The sequence below is a fragment of the Lepisma saccharinum genome, chromosome 10, assembly GCF_977018435.1.
Source record: "Lepisma saccharinum chromosome 10, izLepSacc3.1, whole genome shotgun sequence".
Taxonomy (NCBI): domain Eukaryota; kingdom Metazoa; phylum Arthropoda; class Insecta; order Zygentoma; family Lepismatidae; genus Lepisma; species Lepisma saccharinum.
This window is the reverse complement of record NC_139238.1, coordinates 51,360,609-51,377,358: the sequence shown is the minus strand read 5'-3', so window position 1 is coordinate 51,377,358 and position 16,750 is coordinate 51,360,609. Positions and strand designations below refer to the sequence as shown.

Sequence of the window (16,750 nt, the reverse complement as noted above, 5' to 3'; positions counted from 1 at the left end):
TCGAACCGTTTACTCCTTGATTACATGACGACGAGGATACCAATAAGACATCTTGGAGGCTCATTATATGTCCCTAGGATCCAAAGAAAAGAATGTTATCAAGATGGTTAGGAAAGCTTTCTTACCACCTTGTAAAAATTCTGAGACCTATGCGTTTCTGGAAAGTCTGGCCTGTAAAATTTACTACTCAATAAATACCAAAGATCTAAGTTATTGACTATTACCTAAGGACCTTATCTCGATTGCTCTCCATGGGACATGCAATGCCTTATAAAGCTGCTGCACTTCAAAAGGATCCGCTTTCCTTTGAGTCGAGAAGGAAAAGAACACAATGACTGCAGCACCATTGATTCTAGCCCTCGTCGCCTTTCTGTTCTTGGTCAACGTGTGTGCGGGATGTGGGACTATGACGGATAAGGTAAGCGCTCAGGTTTGGCAGAATACTAAATCAGTGTAAGGACTACCATTCCGGTAACACACAGGAGGAACTTCTATGATTGTATTCAATCTTTCCTTTTCGAATTGAATAGAAACAGAGTGTGTTGGTTGATTTCACAATATTCTGAAAATTCTCTTTCAAAGGATAATATTGGCACGATGTTGTTAAATTTGGAATTGAAATTTAATTGATAATATGAACATGATATTCGAACACAATTGAACAGAATACAATGAAACTCAAACGTCTAAGTAACACTAATGTTGAACATCAAACTGTACGACATTAAAAGGGGACAAAGCTTAGGTTTCCATAAAATCTCTATTTATGCAACAACGTTATTATATGTATATTATTAACTTAGCATTACATATGACATGAGACGACTAAGTTATTTTTGCATGTGAAAGTTTTGATTGATTTGCTTGTTTGATTGAATTATTTTATTTAGCTTTTTGTATTACTTTTGGCTAATTTGCAAAGATGGTGATGAGTGGTGATGTGATGAAATTGATGAATGGACATTCACAAACATCCATGCCCACGCCCTGATTCGAAACTGGAACACCTGGCGCAGTAGTGCGATGAGCTAACCACTCCGCAACGGAGGCCGGCAATACAAACATTTTTTACCATATTTTCAGGTAAGTGCATTATACGAAATTCTTTCTAAGTAAAATTATGCAGATTGAGAGGGTCTTAAATTACTCTATAAATTCTACGAACAAAATAAATGCAATTAAAACATCATCTCCAAAGTCCATTCCGGACGTGGTGGAAAAACAACGTAATACATTTTCGGTACACGATATAAATGAATCGTTCCTTTTTAAATTCTGGGAATTATTTCAACACTGTTACCACATAATACCAATAGATTCCCATTTCTCACATATTTCGTTATTTAGAAGTAGTAACTTCTCCATACAACCACTTCACCGTTCTTGCCGGAAATTAAAAATGACAATTACAGGCATCCTGAAGAGAACGAAGTTGACCTTTCTGTTATTTATGTTACTCAGGATAAAAATAGTAGAACCATACTCGATTTAGCATTAGTCTTTAATCTCTGGTGAACTTTATATATTTGATATTCTTCATCAATTTAATCTTTTAATCATTCACACTGACACTTGAAAGTTTTCGGTTATTACTGCACAGTCGGCGACCACTAGCACAACTATGGGTCTTGTATACTCGTCAGTATTCTTCTCTTATTAAACTTCTCTTCAATATATCCTTACTCCTTATTCGACTATTAGTCGTGATTTTTTTTTTATATCCTCCGCTAATGCATATTGTGCAACACCAAATGTGTTGCGATAATTGTAAATACTCAAAAGCCCTTTTCATTACCGTGTTTTTACGCTACGCATTAATATTATTATTATTTTATTTCTTTCAAAAGATGTCTTAACTTTTAATCGCCGACATATAATTTGTAGTCTTTGTAAATTTTTCCGTGTTCACTTAAGCAAATACCCTAAATAAATCGTTTTTTCTTAAAATACAGTTTCTTCGATTCTTTCCATTAAGCAAATTTTCCTTCCTGATCACAGAACTTTTCTTTATCACACTTCCCTGGAACCAATGTGCGTTAAATACATTCCTCCGCTACAACTTTCCGAGACTTTCATGTTCCACAGAGGGAAGTGCACTAATTTTTTGACTTCATACTCGCGAAGAGGAATGCCAAAAAAGTTACAAATGTAAGACATATAACTGAGCTTCCGTAAACTACAAGGCGACTTACTTAAATTGCAGGAAGTACAGTAAGAACGTGTAGGAACTTGAAGGAACTACTCGAAAAACAACAGTCCAATGTAGCAAGCACCTTGAATGAGCTGCAAAGTGTCATTTAAAAACAAATTACAAGATAAAATTTGTGATCAAATAAGTTTTTTTGCATCTCTATTGAATGTTAACAAACACCACACATCAGATGAATTAAAGACGCCGAGAACAATAAAAACTATCTATCCTCATTGAAATGGTTGACATATTTCTATGAAAGTAAATATAAGATTAAATTGCACTCGTCAAAAATGACTTACGTCATTTCCTGACATAATTTTTCGATGTTGCCAGTTGCAATTTGATCTTAAATTTACTTTCATAGAAATATTCATATATTGGAACTCATGGGTGATATTTATTCAAGTGTTAATACAATTTTCAGCTTGCATGTGAAATAAACTTGTCATTTACATAACAGTATCAAATACGATAAAAAGGCATACCATTAAAAGGTAATGTACCCGGGAACTCAGTCAAGATATAAGTGGGAACCGGCAGCAACTGTTGCAAGCCAGGAAGAGAGTATGGTTGTTCCCAGACAGTACAAAAACAAATCAGATATAAAACACTATCAAAATTTGTCGACAAGCTAGGCAATGGGCATTTGCCGTTCGTCGGAGCAAGACGCCAGCCTTATGTTGTGCAGTCCCTGAAGCAGCGTGACGGGCGCTGGGAGGTCATGGGGCTAGGATTAGTGGTGATGCACGTTGGATAGATTGGGTGCAGGCGGCATCATGGTGTCGGTAGGGATCTGACGGCGATCCTGTCGAGGCAGATCTTGTTAGACTGGCTTCCTATTTGTCCGTCCTATGGGTTCATGTCGGCGGAGTACTGGAGTTGTATTTGGGTTGGATGACGTAGGCTGCATCGAGCGTCGAATTGTACTGGGTTTGGCTCGTCTATGTTTGTCCGATGTGGCACCTTTGTCCTTCTTCACCGCCAGAAACAGGAGATAACCCCTGTAGCTGGCGAAATGACTTTTGCGATAGTTTGCTCATGTCGGTTGTATAGATTGATCCTTGTTAGGCCAATCGTCAAAACTGTGTTCTCTGGAGCATTTCACACATCGGGGTCGGGCAAAACAATGTCTGGTTGTGCCCGATGCGTTGGCACGCATGGCACTGCAGTGTCTGCTGCGATCGATATTTCTCCAATCTGATCTTGTAACGTTCAAGCGTGAGGAGTTGGTAGATGCGGAATTATCTTTATGCTTCGACAGTGTAACCAGAACCAATGGTAATGGTCGCTTGGTAGAGGTTAGAGGTTGGAGAGGAGGAATCCATGTCGTGTTGTGGTGCCGGAATCGAGTTCCGGCGACGAGTCGTCCGACGGAGTAGACCTGTAGGCTATACTGGACAGTCAGGAGGTCGTGGATGATGTCGGTTGCCAAATCCTTGGGCAACTGGCGGATGATAACCTTAAGTTTCTCGGCAGCCGAGGAACCATAGGCGTGATCAATTTGTTAATGTGTCAGGTTTTTCCTGATTTTGGTGAATCCTCTACCGTCGTGTGTATGGATCCTACAGCATTCTTTGCTGTACGTAAAAGTGATCTTCCTTGGAAAGAGGGCCTGTATTTAATACGCTAGAGCGAAACCAGCATAATGGAATGCAGTAATGCATGTTGGTTTGCGTGTCGGGTTCACACGGTTCGCCAAGGTTGGAGCTGATGGTGTCGTCGTAGGTAGCTCGTGTTCTGTTGTACGTACCAGAGTTGTTGTTGTTTCTGGAAGTTCAGGTAGTAAGATAGGTAGCTTTCGATGTCCACTGCATCGAAGTTGGTGTCCAGCCCAGTGATTTTAGTTCTTCTCTTTTTCTGTGGATTTCTGAATATTGCTTAAATTTCTTGCTACTATTGTCGATCTTCGAAGAAGGAAGCCTCTGGAAAGGAGGTAAGCCTACGAGTGACATGACATTTCGTTCTTTTATTCTGAAGCAAGTTGTCGCATGCTATTCCTAATCGAGTACAACACCTAGTTACTTGACGTGGTCTCTGTGTTGTACTCTATGTTGATAGAGAGTGATATGTGCTTGGTCAGGAGCAGGACCTAGGCCGAATAAGGTGACAAAACTCTTCTCTGGGTTGTTTCGTGTCTTCCAGTTATAGGACCATTTCTCGAAGAAAGTGATGATTTTTTTCATTCGGTTCTCACACTTTGAGAGGTGTCTGTCCCAGACGAAGACGGCTGTGTCATTGGCATATGTTGCCAGCTTATCTGTCCCAGGAGTTGGTACGTCTCCAAAGTAGAGTGTAGTGAGAGAACAGCTCCTTGAGGGACGCCGGCCTAGATTGGGTGTGAGGATGATTTGTAGCCCTTGATGAAAGTCATGAAGCTTCTGCCAAAAATTAAGCTTGCTAGAATCTTGCAGTAGCTGACTTGGAATTGTATCCGGTGAAGTTGGTAAAGAAGACCATCTAACCAGGCACTGTCAAATGCCTTTTATAAGTCTATAAACAGCCAAAGCTCTTTGTGTTTGTGGTCGAGATGAACCGCCACAACAATTGTTCCATGATGTTGGCGAGAGACAAACTGGTGATCTGGGAGCAGGTGGTGAAAGTCGCAGAAAGTAGAGAGTCTTGTGCGAAGAACTCGTTCAAACATCTTTGCCACATGAGACATGAGGCTGATTGGTCTGTAGTTGTTAATTTCGTGTGGGGTTTTGTTCGGTTTTGGGGGTTGCAATAATCGTGGCTTCCAATCCCTGGAAAAGTGTCCAAGTTGGAGCTTGTGCGTGAAAATTTTGGCAAGCAACACGCAGTCTTCCAGTGTCAGATGTTTGAGCGTTGCTGCTGGGACGAGATCTATTTAAAAAAAAACCAAGCAAGATTTCAATAGGTTGGTCGTAGCTTGTACTTCCCCTGGCGTGATGTGGGGGATGTCCAGTCCTAGTGCTAGGTGTTGTAGTATGCGGAGCCCCTGGTTCACTAGACGTTCTGTGGGGCGTCCTGCAGATCACTATAGGGGGTGAAGTTGCGTCCGAAATGGTCCTCCCTTAGATCAGCCTGAGCATGGGGATCGATGACTTGGCCATGCTGTGAGTTGATGGCTGACATTGGTGCTTTGTTCTTATTGTGAAACGAAAGGATCAGCTTCCAGAAGGAGGGATACTTTGTTGTTAGCCCCATCAGGGTGGTGCCCCACCTCTCAATTCGGGAGTGGACAAGGAGGCTGTGGAGGTGTCGTTCAATGAGCTTCCATTCTGCATAATGTTGGAAGTACCTGGTACGTTGGCAACGGCGGGGTGCCAATCTTGTTAGTTTCAGTAGGATGTGAAAATCAAGGGATTCTGTCATGCAACTAGATACGGCTTCTGGCGGGTGTATATTTTCCACGCTTCTAACACGATATTTGTAAATTGACAGACGACCATATCGATCTCCCTTAGAGAGTGCAGCGGGATCATGAGGTCGAGTTGTCGGTGCATTTCAAGTTTGAAGTTGTCGCAGTCTGTTGTTTGTTCCTGAAAAGGCCGATATCGTTGGCAGTAAATTCCCTGGGCTATAGAGGTGAATACAGGAATATGGTCTGAGAGAAGGTCCGTTTCCACGTAAGGAGCTGTGCTGATGCCCACCCCTTTTCTTAGGACAACATCTAGTACATCTGGTTGACCTCTCCCTCTTACCTCGACGTAGGGTCTAGAGGCGCACTAATTAAGAAATCCGTCTGTTGAAGGAGAACGGGGTTGTTCCCAGCAGGGTAGGAGGCTCTGCAGTTCCAGGATGGGTGTTTTGCATTTATTTCGTCCCCCATCACTATGCACGAACCAAGGGTCTCAAGTCGTAGAAGTTCATCTTCGTCGAATGGAGCCCACGGAGAGAGGTATGCTGCAACGAGGATGAGGTCTGTAGTTTTCGTTTTCACCTGAATGGCCAGGACTTTGAGAGACGTCATGATGAGGGTGGCTATCTGCCCTGTAGGAATGCCTTGTCGCAAGAGAATAACAAGTCCACCTTTTTGATGGCCTTGGCGATCAAGACAGAATATTCGGTAATGCGGAAGTCTCGAGGTCAGATAGAGCTTCAAGTGAGATTCGCTGACCAGTGCCGCTGTGATGTTCTTCGTACGGAGTGGTTTGTTCAACTCTTGCGTCTGTTTGGGTAACCCGTCGACGTTGAAAATGAGAAAGTTGATCTGATTTAGGTATTGATGTCCGTTAAAAGCAGCTATCCCTTGCATGTCCAGTAGTGTATGCATTACTGCCGTGACCATATGCATGCCGGAGGCAGCTTCGATGATTTTTTGTACTCCCCTCTTGACGTGGGTCCATATTTTGGTAAGATTCCATGAGGTCATCTGGTCGAGGAACAAAGAGAAGACTTAGCTGGGCTGGGAGGAAGACGTTTGTCGATTTCTCTGTTGAAACTGTTCCATGGATTTAAACACTCTGCATTCACGGAAGTTGGAGAGTCAATCTTCACGACATCCTACGCACTTGGACAGCGGCGGTCTATTTTAGGGCACTCGGCAGTCAGATGATTTTGAGCACACTTCACACAACGTTGGGATGCATGACAGGTGGTGGAAGTGTGTCCAAGCCGCAATCACACGACACTATTCGCACGCGGTAATACCGGAGGTTTTCAACGTTGTACGCTGTCGATTATTTGTTGCCTTTAGAGTCATATTTGTGCATCTCCACTTCAAAGTCCTGGTCACGGAGAGCTTGCGAGATTTCGTCTACGAAGCTCTCAACTGACGTACCACCACCTTCAGCGGCCGATCTCGTCTCTGGGGGACAAGTGCAATTTCTACTTGCTTTTCTTGCAAATAAGGAATGCGTTTTTCGTGGTCTGTTTCTCCGCGGCATTGAATGCGGATGTTTATCGTAGTGTAGCAAATTCGAGGTGATTCCTGTAGGCGGGCGATAGTGACGGCGCAAGTCATGAATCTGTGTGCTTCGACTTGTTTACAGACGAAGGTTGGAGGTGCCCGGAACACGGGAGTTGCGGGATGGGGAGGGGGTGGCCGAGATAGCTGCATCGACCTGCATGTTTGCTTCGTCGTGGTTACTCTCCGCATATCATCAGTTGTTGAGACACTGAGTCCTTGGTAGGGATTCGAACTCTCGAAGCTGGTGGCCGGAGTCGAGGTAGCAGGTAGATCTTTCCCGACATGGCATGGTTTGACCATCTTGTAACGACCGCCATGTTAGGCAGATTTCAGTTGTATATTGGCATTTTTTTTATTCGTATACTTTCAAGTTAAGAACTTGGATTAAATTATTTATACTTAATTGTTTTCATAATTCATATATATATTTACGTTTTATCTTATATTATTCGCGTATTTTTGCAACATTTATTCAGAATTTATAAGCTAATAATTATCCCAAATAATATATGCAACGTTTTCATTGCTTTTCAAGCACAAGTTAAATACATTTCTTCTTAATATCGAATTTTTTTCAACAATGTACAAGATTGAAGTAATTTGTCTTCGTTAAAAACTAAATCTTTATTTAATCATTTTTTATGTGCAAGGGCAAATATGATTTATTTGATAAAATCAGTTTAGTTATTTCTATATAGTTTAATATTGTAATATTATAGCAAAGTATTTCTCCCTCGTTTTCAATAAAATATCGTATTCCTATTGGCTGTTTATGTTAGGAGTGGGGGAACCACGCTTCGTGTTCTTGGAGATGTAAAAACTTCCACGTTGGCATTTTTAATTGTTGCCAACCCTAACTTTAGCTTACTATCGCTAATTAACATTGATGTGTCATATAAATTATCAGTTTTTCTTGTGTTATTTTATGTTATGAGTTTGTATTGTAAGCTAGAACAATCTGATATGCTGCGCCTCGCGCTTGAGGTAGGCAGTTGAGGTCTTGCTATTAACTGTGAAAGCGGTGCGCGGACTCTCGTGTTAAATAAGTTGCTTATCACTGCCTACGAACGTGCATGACCCAACAAAATATAATTTTTAACTTGTGCGAATCAGTATGTACGCGCGCGATTCGTGATTAAAGATTTTGGACATTTTAATTATAAAGTATTTGGATTTTATTTACTGTCACGTGTCGCAATTCGGTGGTTTCCTTCCTGGAGGAAGGGTGGATCGTCTTAATCCCGATCCCTGGGTGAGAACTGGTGCTCCCAACTGACCAGCCATGAGCAAGGAGCGGTGGGTTGCCAATTCGCAACTCCATACCCTGGAGTTACGAGTGGTGGCACGTTACCTTGCCTTTTGTGGTGCCGCAACGTGGAGCATTGCATTTTGTGGTGCCGCAACGTGGGGCATTGCAATCTGGAGGCCTTCGTGATCGATTTCCACTCGAATCTTATGTTGACGAGGAGTCAAGTGGTTGCACTCCTTTAATTGGTAAATTTCAGAAGCGCGTGGGGGTGTGAGGCAGCTTCTGCAGTTTACTTTGAGTATGGTGCATATTCATGTCAGTTCGGGGAGGCTTTCAGGGAAGTGCCAATTTGCGGTGCCTTTCGGTTGTTCACCGTAGGTAATTTGAAATGTAGGAGTCGGTTCCGAAACTCGGAGTCGATCATATAGATTTCCATGGACCTTTGCGTACCAATTGCAGGATGGGACGTGTCCATGCAGACGCGAGATAGTAGCTGGACTGTGATAGATCGTCCTGTAATATGCTCTGTATCCATTGACTGGCTGGGTATGTTCTCCCGAGACGAGGCTCGCGATCGTGGTTTGCCTCTATACTACGTAGACATTGCGAGCGTGGACGAGGATTTGGCATGGCTTCGTTATCACCGTGCGGTCTCTACTTTGGTTCCCCGGGTACCGAGGAAGTCAATGTCGACAGTGTAGGGGCGAAATTTGGACTCCGTCTTTTTATTGGCTCCCTCTAGGTTTTAGGTGTTATTATTGGCTGGAGCTTTGTATCTAATAAATAATACCCTGTGTCCCTCTGTAATGCTGTGTTCTGCAAGTCCTGACTTTTCTGGTTGGAATAATCTGATGTTGCGCTGATGTTCATTGCATCCCTGTTGAATGGTGCGTCCTGTTTGTCCTGTGTATGATGTCCCACTTTCGCATGGTATACGGATGGTATACTCCTGGAATCCGGAGCTCCAGGTTATCATTGATTGAGCGGAGAAGAGCCTTGGTCTTGAGTGGTGGTCTGTGGATGGTCATTACTCTGTACCTTGCGAGAATCCTACTAAATCACCAAGAGATGTGCCCAATAAAAAGTAAAGCTATTTTAGTTTGACATTCTCCTATTTTGCTGTAAGCAAGGCGCTATGCGGTGAGGGGACCACATCCTCATGTTCGGATGGTCCTGGTGGTGACGAATTAGCCCTTGTAATGTTCACAGTGTTGTCCAGGCTTGGTCTCTGCTGAGATGTCACTGGCTCGTTGATTGTCCAGTTGGGTCACTGATGATATAGCCATTCTGTTGTAGTGTAGATCTAAGATGGTTGATTTCTGAATGTATATACACTATGTCCGAGTGCTCCATCTAGTATGCGCAGGACTAGGATGTACACAAGAGGGAGGCAGCCATCTTCGTTTATGTCCACAGTAAACTTAATGTTTGAGTGACGGTTGAAATAGAATTCCAGTAAACTTTGTAATGCTGGTCGTCGATTTGGCCAAGCGAGGAATGTGTCATCCACATATTTGTAGAAACAGGATGGTGGATACGGGGCGTCCTTCTGGGTTTCGTGTTTAAAATGCTGCATGTATAAATTAACTATGGCCACTCCGTCGGTTTACTCGTAATATTTCCCATTGTAAGTGAAATATATCGAAGAAGTCTACCATGACAGCCGGAAGTCCCAATGAGTCTTTCACTGGAACTCTTGTAAACAAGGGAACAACGTCCAAGCTGACAAGGATGTCGTTTTTGGAAACCTTGAGTTTCTTCAGTTCCTGGATGTATTTAGTTGAGTTCTTGACATGATGTCAACATTGTTCGACTAGATGTTTAGCAGGGATGTGAGGTACGATAGGTCACACTAAAAGTTTTTAGACACGCGCAAGTAAAACACTGGAGACCAAAAGTATGAATGCTATAATTTTTCAAAGTATTCTCCATGACAGTTGATACACTTGTTCATCCGCTCAAACCAAGTGCGAAAGCACTGGGACCACATATCTGCAGGCACCTCTTGAATGCACTGAACGAAGGCGGTGACTGCCTCCTCGGGAGTAGGAAATGAAGAACCTCGTAATGTATCCTTGATTTTAGGGAACAGGAAGAAATCACAAGGGGCGAGGTCGGGACTGTAAGGAGGATGAATAATTTCTTCGATGTTGGAGGCTTCTAAGAATTCAATTGTTCGTACTGCTGTATGGCTGGGCGTACGATCTCCGGTAAACAAACCGTAGTGTACCATTCAGCATTAACGGTCCGACGTCCCTGTAGCGGCACTGTTGCAATATGGCCCGTCCGACTGAAGAAAGTGGCAACCATTTGTTTGCCAACACTTCGTCCCTTCCTGACTTTTGTTGGTGGGTCTTCATCCGGGAAGATCCACTGCGTCGACTGTCGTTTGCTCTCGAGTTCATAACAGTAGACCCAAGGTTCCTCACCTGTTGCGATGTCATACACTGCATTTGATTGTCCATGGTTAAATTTGTCCAGCATTTTCATGCACCATGTGACCCGTGCCTGCTTTCACTCCTGAGTAAGATGGTGTGGGATCCATCTGGCACAGAGCTTCCTGACACCAAGGCGGTCATGCAGGATCGTTTGAACCTGACTCATACCAATACCCAGTGTTGCACTAATAACCGCATATGTCACCTGGTTATCCTCCTCTATCATGCGACACAGTCTGTCGACGTTTTCTTGAGAAGTTGCTGTCACAGAACGACCATCACGTAATTCATCACTGAGTTTCTGACGTCCACTTCGAAATTCTAAAAACCAATTAAACACAGTCGCACGGAATGGGGCTTCCTCCTGAAATGCATTTCGGAGCCTTTCATAACATTGCTGCTGCGTTAAACCTGCTCGAAAATCGTAAAAGTAGTGTTATTGGTACTATTATAAACCCGAGAAAGTAGGAGCCCCTCTCAGGCAGATTTGGCTACACTTAAAACTAGCTCAAGATGTGCATATGAGCTTATTGCTCAAGTGTGGTACTCTGTCTAACCCAAGATTTTTGTAAAAATACCCTCGGGAATTTCCCGTGAAAGTATGACCCCCCTCAGATTGATTTGCCTACACTTACAAAAGCTACATCTGCCAGATTGTTGTCCATAAGCTTGTCAAAAATATGCCCCTCTTGATATTGTTTTGCCCACACTTAAAACTAGGGCAAAGAGCCACCTACACCCACCCACACCTACACATATTTACTTCCGGTCCACTTCCGGTCCACTTCCGGTTTAAGTTCAATTGGGCACCAGGCTCAACTTGCATATCTAGTACAAAAACAATGTAAAATGCAGAAGCCTTCTAGAATTGCTCTGTGACTCTCTCATTTCTTACATCATAAACATATGATTTTTCACCTATAAGAATAACACTACATATAGTGTCATCAGGGAGTGTATCGTGGAATTCACAGATAATGTTAATGTTTGTCCTGTCATTAACCACAACTTGTTTTCTTTTTGAGGCGTTGATAACAAACATGGGTCTCTGTGCTTTGAATTCTTCTGGTGTGTAATACATGTCAGTATTGCCAGTAGTGACCCTATTGTATGCTGTAAATGCTTCATAGAATTTAAGAAAATCATCCTTGGACATGTTTAAATTATAATTTTCTCTAGGAAACACATCATTTCTGCCATTTTTAAGATATATGTTCTTGATGTTGCAGCTATCAAACTTACTTTAATTTTTTTCCTGATTATTGTGTCTTCCAGTTTGAAACAGAACCACCACAAAATCTGGCATGTCATATTGCATACTGGAGAATGAATTTGTAGCATCAAACTCATAATAGCTACCAGTGGCAGGCTTCTGCACACATTGATATGTATAAAATTGTAAAGGCACCTGTGGATTTTTTAGGATATCTGCTTTGTATTTAAGAGCATAACTGGCTTCATATTCAACTACTGGAATTCTTAGCTCCATAGTCTGAATAAGGCACTTGCCCTCATCAGGTAGGGTATTAGGCAGAGCTTCCCCTGTAGAGTTTAATGAACTGTATCTCATCAAAGCATTATTATCATTAGCAGCTCTTCTAAATGTAATTCTTAAACCACCCTTCCACATAATATCTTTGTAATCTGAGAAGAATCCTGGCAACAAGAGCATGGGAAATAATACTGTGTGGCTTTTAGATATAATTTTATCACCGGCCTCAAATCCACCTATTTTGTAGTAAGAAGCCTCGGTTTGGGATAATTTTAGTGTGGCCAAAGCTGTAGAGGTAATACCAGGATAATCCACTCTGTTTATAACAACACCACGTTTTCTGATCTCAATTTCAGAGAACAGATGCGGCACAAAATTGTCTACCAATCTTATATTTGAATTTGCCGGATAATCTGTACCATCGAGCTTTACAACATCAAATTTGATGTATAGATCTGCTCTGTGGGGGTGTATCAAGCCATCCCCTACATCAAGATCAACCTAAATCTCTGTGTTGGGTTGATTTAAATTTGCAAAGGTCCTTCTGTTTGGGGGGAATGATTGTAGCTCATAACTCTCAATATTTTCCATTTTTTTGTATGTATTTTTATTTAAATATTAATTTCTATGATAGCAGTTGTTGTGGCTCCAGCAAAATCAACTAATTCTTCTTTTTCATTAGTGACCATCAACTCAATGTAATCTATTCTATTATGGCACACAGGAAAATATAATGTTTGTGATGGAGTGTAGATGATCGGCTCCATGAATTCAGAGTTAGGTTTGAATGTTGCAATGATGCCAGTTTGTTTGTGAGTGCCTATGCCATTTGATTTGGTGATCATACCCTCGGCCACATTACAGTGAATATTTAGAATTTCTATGGCTAAGAACTTAGGTATATTAATAGCAGTGTGTTTGATGGCTGGTTCAAGTTTTGTGTTGTTCTCAAAGCCTAACAGCTCTCCTATAGTACCCAGATCCACTGTTTCTGTAGCAGACACAATTTCTACTCTGTGAGTGACAGAATTTTGAGTTAACACTATACCTCTGGGTAACTGAGCATTTAAAGTAGACAGATTATACTGCCCTGGAGTGATAACAATTTTTTGATCACCAACTGCAATTGTGTTGTTGTGGTGTGTAATATTAGGGATCAAGTACATGCCATAAAATGCTCTGAGAGCTATTGTTTTGGGATACACTATATCATCATGTAATCTAAGTTTCAATATTGAATTTTGGCTGGTGAGATGGGATACTCCCATGATGTTTCAGATACCACAGGGCCTTTTGAAAATCTTCAATTGATGGTTTATTTATTTGAGACAGATATCTATGAACAGATAAACACAGATGTTCACAATTAACATCTTTGAAATTTTGAACACGGGCATTATTGTAATAAAGATTAGTTGATTTTAGATATTTTACTAAATTCTCAGGTGGAATACCTCCAAATGAATCAAACACAAATGCCTCATCTTTTAAATATTTAAGATAACAAATCCAGTGAATGCCCTGATTTTTGTACTTATCCAAATTGACTATGCCACACTCTTTTTTGAGTGGTTGTTCTGGTAAAGAATCAGACATGTACACACCTCTAAAATTTTTGATGCCCAGTGGCTTGATTAAAGCTTCAATATCTTGGTTTGTAAGCGGCTCTTTTTTTTTTAAAACTTATTCATGGCTCTCTTAACACCTTTGCCTTGTTTTTCCATAGCTAGATTATGGCGCTTCATTTCATCTAATTCTGCCTTATTCTTTTTGGCATCTATTACTGTTTTTGCTATAGCAGCTGATCCCCCAGCCAAGCTTCCAACAGCTCCCAAAGCTGCTAAGATGGCCGGGATAGTAAATATGAAGCCACCCACATGTGATTTTTTTCTAGATTGATGTAATTTTTTTTAATTGGGGGGTGCTAAGTAGCAATTTCATACCATGGCCCTTGGCAATACAAGAATTTTTTTTCTTGCGCTGCTTTTTGGTTAAAAGACTATCAATAGTTTTAAGAGATTTAAGACCTGCATAAGGTATCTGATACATAACACCCTTGGCCTTCATTGTAGGTTTATTACATATATATATTCTGGGTTTATTTAATTTATTACAACCCCCCACCCCAGTTTTTGTTCTGTGTTCATAGCTATGGTGGTCCCCAATGCTGCTATTCATTCACTTAAAGAAGCATCTTTGCTTACAAATCTACCAAATGCAGCCTCTTCTAATTTCTTGTCTGCAACATGTCTCTTGTCAAGATCAGAATGTGTGTTGTATGCTATGTCATGGTCTCTACAAGCAGCATCTAGAGGATTAACACCAGGATCACCTCTGTTTAATCTATGGTCCAATTTTGTGCCTGGACCACAATACTGATAGCCTGGAATGTGTAGTTCAAATGGCAGCTTGTTTATGATGTCATTAAAAAGCCCCCGACCCTCAGAGATATTCCAAAATTTAGGTGGTAGAGTATTAATAATTTTTATAAGATATCCAATTCCCTTAGTGTCATTCACTATAAAATTAGACAATTTGGTGCTTATCATGTCCATAATTCCAACCTTTTCATTTTAAAAATTGTGGTTGCCAGCATTTTCCTCCCCAGCGATGACCAGCAACCTATCTACAAGTTTCCTGACATCATCAACCCAGACAAATTCTTTAGGCAGGGTGTTGTATTGTTTGATTCCACTACCAGTCTTGATCTGTGACCATATGGGCTTGATTAAGTTGTTGTATTTTGCTCCACTGCTAGACTTGACTCTTTTTTGTGTGGGATCATTGTTCAGGTATAGAGCATCTGATTTTATTAATATTTCCTTGTAGTGCTCAAAGTCTTGATCTGTATTGCTGCCAGGCCTTTTCCGAGTCATCAGTTCCCACAATCCAGGTGTGCCAGGATACTTATCAAAACCACCTCTTTCTCCAAGATGAGATTCTGAATATACAATTAGATCATCTCCCATAAATGTTACTCTGAAATTGCCAATTCTATGTATGATGCTACCATCACGCTCTGTGTCAGCATATAGGCCAAAGACCTCATCTTTGTTGTCTTTAGGTGTGCTTAAATATTTTTGAGCAAGAAGACCCAATTCAATAGGATCCTGAGTAGCTTCAATTATTCGAGGAGGAACAGGACTAGGTGTATGAATACTAGAAAGTGGGGTGATTGGATAATCTAATATGTTCCTAGCAGCTAGAGGTACAAGCTCTGTGATCAAATTTTGATTTTGCTCTGTAACAGTTTTGATATTTTTACCTAATTCACTAATAGCATCAATAATAGGCTGTTCTGTTTGTTTGTGTTGTTCATAAATTCCTCGTTTCTCTGATTTCCATCCCTTAAATCTTTTTACAAGATAATCTCTTAATTTAAGATCATCAATAATTGGCCTTTTCATGGTTATTTATATATGTTTCAATGTCTAGAAAATTGTTGATTTTATTTCTGTATTTGCCACTATTAGGTTTTCTTGTCATATCAATTGTGACAAACCCATAGCTGTCCTGGTTCCCGCACCTACTGCAAAACTTGTCATCAAATACAACAACAGAATTATCGAGACATTCATGGAGTGGCATAACATCTGATTCAAAAGTGGCAATATCCAGTCCATCATATAGCTTCATCAGCTGCTAATATTTTAATTGTTCCAAGCTCTTAGAGAAAACATACTAGTGCCTGTTTTTCCAGTCTAACCAGTTGGGTGCCAATAAAAAATTATCAATCATTAGTGTAGTTTTACCACAAGCCGATGGCCCAACAATAAGACATCTAATATTATCAGGCAACAGCTTGCCATTTCTCTTAATCTGCTGTTCAGGATCTGGTAGTCTCTTTATAACATCCCAGGTGTTCATAGTATCACTTTGTCTGCCTCGATGCAGCTGTGTTCTGGAAGTCCTAGCCATTTGACAAGTATCTTGTTGCCTTTTCTGCGGATGATTTTTCTATGAGATATGTGTCAGGCTGCTTAGTTTTGCTGAGTTCTTCTTCATAAAACCTGCCTTTGAGAATTTCTCCTCGGTGGTCTTTTATTATATATGTGTAACGGGTCCCAGGTTTAACTTGAACCACTGTAAATAATTCAGTGCTCCAGTTTCTGGTAAAGACTCTTTTGAATAAGTGCTTATATTTGCTGATTCTTACTTGATCACCTACCTTGTATTTGGCTTTTCTTGTTGTTGGCTGGTATCTAGGATAATAATCAGTGCTGATCAATTTTTGCTCATCAGATGAAGTTACCTCAGAGGGTTTCATGTTGATTGTGGAATGGACCGAGTTGTTATATCTATCTAAAAGTTCTGGAAGAATATTGTTTATGCATATGATTTTTTAGGGTTTTGTTGAATCTCTCTACAATAGAGGCCTTGAGATCACTGTAACTCGAGTAATGTTGTATTGACTGGCTTCTAATAAATTGTTGGAACACCGAATTATAGAATTCTTTGCCATTATCTGTTTGCAGATAGCGCGGTGATCTTCCACTCTGATTGA

The 16,750-nt window shown here is 41.0% G+C and overlaps 1 long non-coding RNA gene across 1 annotated transcript in view; it reads left to right on the top strand.

Moving 5' to 3' along the window:
• The first annotated feature begins 323 nt into the window (after positions 1-323).
• LOC145994350 (uncharacterized) overlaps positions 324-16,750 on the top strand; it is a 134,849-nt gene continuing 118,422 nt past the window's right edge. Inside the window, exon 1 of the long non-coding RNA XR_014442338.1 lies at positions 324-418. This is a non-coding gene — a long non-coding RNA (uncharacterized LOC145994350). The remainder of the gene's footprint in view (positions 419-16,750) is intronic.